Genomic DNA, 6,000 nt, shown 5'->3' on the forward strand with positions numbered 1-6,000 from the left:
GAGCATGAAATATAAAACAAAAATATGATAAATTGATCTTTATCAAAATTAAAAATGTCTGCCTTTGAAAGACACCACTAAGAAAATGAAAAGATTGGGAGAAAACATATTGTGTGTGCATGTATATGTGTGTGAGTGTGTGTGTCTACAAAGGACTTTATATACAGAATATATAAAGAATTTCTATACTCAATAATAAGACAACTCAGCTTAAACAATGGGCAACAGATCTGAACAGAAGATATATGAGTGGCCACTAAGCACATGAAATGATGTTCAACATCACTTGTCATCAGGGAAATGTACATAAACCAACAATGAGATACCACTAAACACCCACCAAAATGGCTAAACATAAAGACCGACAATACCAAGTGTTGATATCAACCAACTGGAACTCTCATACGTTGCTGGTGGGAATGCAAACACATATGGCCACGCTGGAAAATGGTTTAGCAGCTTCTTATGACCCAATAATTCTGCTCCTAGGTAATCTACTCAAGAGAAATGAAAACATATTTTCTCATAAACTTGTACATGAATGCTCGTAAAAGCATTATTCACAAGAGCCCCAAACTGGAAACAATCCAAACATCTACCAACTGGTAAATGGATTTTAAAAATGTGGTACATACACCAATGTAATACTACTTAGCAATAAAAAGGAACAAACTACTGATATAGGCAACAATTTCATGTTAAGTGAAAGAAGTCAGACACAGATCTACATACTGTTTCCATTTACATGAAATTCTAGAAAAAGTAAAAATACAACAGAAAGCAGACCTTTTTTTAATATATAAAGTTATTTATTTTATTTATTATTTTTGGCTGCGTTGGGTCTTCGTTGCTGCGCACAGGCTTCTCTAGCTGTGGCGAGCGGGGCTACTCTTCGTTGCGGTGCACGGGCTTCTCATTGCGGTGGCTTCTCTTGTTGCAGAGCACGGGCTCTAGGCACGCAGCCTTCAGTAGTTGTGGCACATGGGCTCAGTAGTTGTGGCTCGCGGGTTCTAGAGCACAGGCTCAGTAGTTGTGGCACACAGGCTTAGTTGCTCTGTGGCATGTGGGATCTTCCTGGACCAGGGATTGAACCCATGTCCCCTGCACTGGCAGGTGGATTCTTAAACTCTGAGCCACCAGGGAAGTCCCAGAAAGCAGATCTTGCTTGCCTGGGACCAACAGTGAGATGAGGGACCAACTTCAAAGAGACACATGAGAACTTTTCAGGGTGATGGAAAAGTTCTGTATCTTTATTGCATGGTGGTTATGTGAGTGTATCTGTCAAAACTCAACAAACTGTACACTTAATACAGGCGTATTTGAGACTTCCTTGGTGGTCCAGTGGTTAAGACTCTGTGCTCCCAATGCAGGGGGCCCGTCGATCCCTGGTCAGGGAACTAAGATCCCACATACCGCAATTAAGCCCGCACACTGCAACTACTGAGCCCGCACGCTCTAGAGCCTGTGCGCCGCAACTAGAGAAGCCTGCACGCCACAATAAAGACCCAGCGCAGCCAAAAAAACCAAAAAAACAAAAAAAAGTGTATTTTGTTATAGGTGAATTACATCTGAATAAAGTTGATTTTAAAAGTAAAATGACTAAAATAAATACTCAGAAATGCTTTTGAAGAATCTAGAAAAAACCCTGCCACATTTCCCTTCTTTTTTTAAGGGGGGGGCTAGGGTTGTGAGGGGTTGTGGCAGTGGTACAGCAATGGGGGTGGGGACTTAGTGTGGTACACAGAATCTAAAAATCCTTAGAACTGCTTCAGAGAAATCAAAGCAATGGTTTTCAATCCAGGGGAGTGAGGAGGCCTTTCAAAATCATCTATAGATTTTTACCAAATTGCATTTATTCTCACCCCAACCCTGATCTTATAGAAGCCCGCACCCCACCATGTTGAGAATCATTTATCCTGCCATGAAATAGTAAAAATATAGATTGAATTTGGAAAAAAAAGATTATTAGAATGCACATTGTCTAATAACATTAAACACAAAGCACCATGCCAAAGAAATTTAAGAGAAAATAACATCCATATCCATCTGTAGTCTACAACAGAAAGAAAAGAGAATATTAATGTAGATAAAGAGATGATTTTTATCCTCGGAAGGAATTATCTATGCTCTGGAAAAAATACTGGAAATAGAAAATAAAGTCAATTCCAAAACACTGTATAAACAAATATAACTGCTCAATTGGAGAGACCCAAGAACTGGTTCTAGGTTGCCACTTCAACAGCTTCGCGAATGATCTGAACCACTGGTTCCCAAACCAGGATGTGTTTCAAATTAATTTGTGTTGTTAGAAAAATCTACGGATGCCCGCCCAAACTCCCACCTCCAAAAATTTTAATTCAGCAGGTCTGGGGAATGCAAAAGTAGAAATGGGCAACACTTTATGAAGTTCAGCAAAGGGAAAGATTACAGTTAGCTAGGTGGACCTGGATAGTTTCATTGAAGAGGTGGGGCTTGAATGTCAAACAGGACTTAAAGAAAATGGGAATGCCAAGCATAAAATAGTATTAGCTGCTGATTATTTAGTGCTTACATATCCACAGGTGTATCTCCTGGTTTCTAGAATAGCGTCTAGCACAGAGTAGGCACTCAGTAATACTGAAGGACTGACCAAATGTGCCGAGCAGTATTTCAGCACTTTGCATATACTCTCCAATTAATGTGAGGGCGGTTACAGAAGCAGAACTCCACACATATGAGAACAATTAACAGGCCTTAAGTGCATGCTAGATCACGGATTTTATTCAGCAGGCAGTAGGAAGCCACTGTAGGTTTTGAACAGAAAGGTGACAAACACAAAACAGTGGTCTACGGTAGTGTCTCTCAAACTTTATTGTGCATGTAAATCACTTGAGGATCTTAAAATGCAGATTTTGATTCAGAAAGTCTGAAGCGGGGCCTGATAGTTCTAACAAGCTCCCATATGATGGTAATGCTGCTGATCTGTGGACCATCATATTGACATTTGAGAAGCCTTGTTCTAAGGAACATTCTAAGGAATATTAATCTGCAAAGGAATGGGAGAGGGGGAGGTGAAAATAACCCAGAAAAGGAATGCCAGTTAGAATACAATTATACTGGACCACATCTGTGGTGATAAGAGCCTGTGGCAGAGGGAATATTAAGAAATAGATGGATAAGGAGAAGGAAAAATAAAGAAATTTAGTTAGTAAGGACACCATAAGTCATCGAGCCTATCCTCCACCCTTTGGAAGAACCGCTTTTAAAAACTCCTGAATATAAGGTTATCTAGTCTCTGCTTGAAAACTTCTCATGCCAGAGACTCACTACCTAATCAGGGAACCCATTCTAACTGTGAACAACTCTGATAGCTCTGACTTTTTTTTTTTGTGCCCAAGTAACTGGGAAAAGAGTAGCGTGTCAAAGACAGAATGGGAAAGCTCAGAGATGGAAGTTTTGGTGGAAAGATGAGTTTGAGTTTTTAGGTCATACTGAGGTTGAGAAAACAGTTATATATCCCAAGCAGAAATAGCATTCAGTTAGAGAAGTACTGAAAAGACTGATGCTTCAAAGAGGGGTTAGAAATGGCTATGTGGATTTGAAAGTTAGCAGCTAAAGCTATATGAGCGACAAAAATTCACTAAAGAAGAAAATGGTGAGAGAAAAGCAGAAAGCTGGGAAGTAAGCCTTGGGATAGGTCCATATTTAGGACATGAAGCTTGAAAGGCAGGTAGGAAATGGAACCCAAAGGAAAAACTTTAACGATCCTGCTTCCCCTTGTGGACCACTAACACTCTCCCAATCTGTTAACTTTTACCTGTCCTTCACTACTCATCTCAGGTGTCCTGTGCTACAGGAAGTCCTCCCTGACCGCCCCACCCCACCCATGTTAGATGTCTGGCCTCTGTATTCAACCCTTATACCTACCACTCTCTTAACTGCCTATTTATCAGTTTCCTCCACTAGAATAGAGACTCTGTGAAGGCAGGGAACGCATTTCGTTCACTGTTGCATTCCCAGGGGCTACTGTGACCAACACTTAATATTGGCACTCCTGTATCTGTTAAAATAATAATGGTAAAAATAATAAAAGCAGCAGACACTTATGTGAACTTAGTATGTGCCAGGATCTGTGCCAAACGCTTCACGGAGATCAGCTCACAATAAGTATTATAGATCCTCGTTTTACAGATCAGGAAATTAAGACTCAGAGAGGTTAAATGCCCAAAGTTACACAGGCATGGGACTTCCCTGATGGTCCAGTGGTTAAGATTCCACACTTCCACTGCAGGTTCGATCCCTGGCTGGGGAACTAAGATACCACACGCTGTGTGGTATGGCCAAAAAATAAAAAACACACAAACAAAAAAACAAAGTTACACAGGCAAGTGGTGGAGGACTGATTAGGTCTGTTCCAAAGCCTGTGCTCTAGAAACCATGAGTGATAACAGAGAAGCTTAGGGAGAAGTGTCAAGACTGTGTGTGCAAAGATATAATGACTGAAAAAGCATCACCTGATTTGACAATGAGGTTGACCAGATGCCAAGTGGTATTGAAAGGAGATTCATTTACTTTGATTTAATTTTTCCTTTTTTCCCTATTTTTATCACTGGTTTTCTAAACTTCCTCCATGTCTGCGATACAACTATAAACACTGCATTTGAGCCACAATACCTCTAAGAAACCTAGTTAAAGGGTGGGGGGGGAGGGCAACAGATTTACCCCGTTCAGCACTAACTTATGGCTGAATAGGCTCCCGGCCTGAGGAGATTTGAAAATCAGAAAAGATTTGGTTTCTTCAACTCTCAGGGACAAGAAACAGTCTTGGGGGGGTCTCTAAAGAGAAGTATCCATCAATCAATGAAAAACTGTTTTAATGCCACAAATACATATTGGAATACGGTTCTACCCCAACAGATATTACAGTAAGAAAAGAATCAATTCGAACGGCTTTTGCTCTTTTGGGAGAAGTCAAGTTAGACTATACTAGGATATCTTAGCAGAAGGCTGGGCAGAGAAGTTAGTTCCCCATTTCCTGAAAACTTGAACAATTTTATTTAACCACACCCCTTCCCTCTCGCTCACTTCCCTACCCCCGCCCCTCATCTCCACCCCAATCTACTGTGGGCACTTAAACATTTTGGAAAACAAGACAATCAGAAGCTCTGTTAAGGCTGATTCAGGGAGTACCTGATCTCTGTCCTTACGAGGGCTTGACCCACTGCCTATCCAGCCTGGGATGAGATGGGGATGAGGTGGGGGATGCGGGGAGAGGGCAGCCTAGGATATGCCTCCTCTTTGCCAGATCAGGACAAACTGCCACCTGGGCCCCAGGTTTCCCACCTGAAAATGAGGGGGGAAGAGGAGAGGCAGCAGGCGCTCGCCTCTTCCGCCCGGCAACTCTGCTCCGGTGTCTCCGGGCCAGGCCCAAGACTATTTTGCTCTCGGGCTGCAGCCCCTCGTTGCGGGAATCGAGAAGAATTCGGGTGAAAAGGGGCCCGTAGAGGGCGAGGCGGGGCTCAGGATGGCCGCTCTGTCGGAGGCCCGCCCCCGAGGAGATGGTATCGGCGTCAGGGCAAGGAGGGACCGATCCCTGGAGCGCACCAGGCGGCCCCGCCAGCCCGGTACCTGGTCCTGGAGTTAGCAAGCAATCCCGACCCAATCTCAGCTCCGCCTCCTTGGTTTAAGGCCGCATTGCCGCCAGGCCAGTTGCTGGGAGGGAGGTACGCAACGTGCCATGCGCAGTAGAGGGACCCGGGGAGGGCTGGTAGAGAACCGCCCCGCCCCGCCCCGGCCCCGCCCCGGCCCCGCCCCGGCCCCGCCCCGCCCCGCCCCGCCCCGCCCCGCCCCGGAGAGGAAGGCCCGCCCCGGCCCGCTCGGTCCGGCAGGTGGGGAAGCTCTGCCAGGTTCCTGTGTCTCGTCTGGTGCGGCGGGCCTTCAGCAGCGGCCTCTCACAGAGCGGTTCTCCAGTGCTGAGTTACCTCATTACGCGCTGCGCATACCTGAGGGCATTCGGTCTCC

The 6,000-nt window shown here is 44.5% G+C and overlaps 1 protein-coding gene across 11 annotated transcripts in view; it reads right to left on the minus strand.

The window, feature by feature from the left end:
* The window catches only part of STRADA (STE20 related adaptor alpha), a 29,136-nt gene extending 23,424 nt beyond the window's left edge, over nucleotides 1-5,712 (minus strand). For 5 of the 11 annotated variants that reach the window (XM_061175413.1, XM_061175410.1, XM_061175412.1 and 2 more), the window contains exon 1: nucleotides 5,323-5,712. The gene's annotated coding sequence lies outside the window, so the exon portion shown is untranslated. Of the gene's footprint in view, nucleotides 1-5,169; nucleotides 5,257-5,322 lie in introns of those variants that run through there. The other 6 variants (XM_061175417.1, XM_061175411.1, XM_061175409.1 and 3 more) reach the window with 2 other exon arrangements.
* Between the last annotated feature and the right edge of the window lie 288 nt (nucleotides 5,713-6,000).

The sequence above is a fragment of the Eubalaena glacialis genome, chromosome 19, assembly GCF_028564815.1.
Source record: "Eubalaena glacialis isolate mEubGla1 chromosome 19, mEubGla1.1.hap2.+ XY, whole genome shotgun sequence".
Classification (NCBI taxonomy): Eukaryota; Metazoa; Chordata; class Mammalia; order Artiodactyla; family Balaenidae; genus Eubalaena; species Eubalaena glacialis.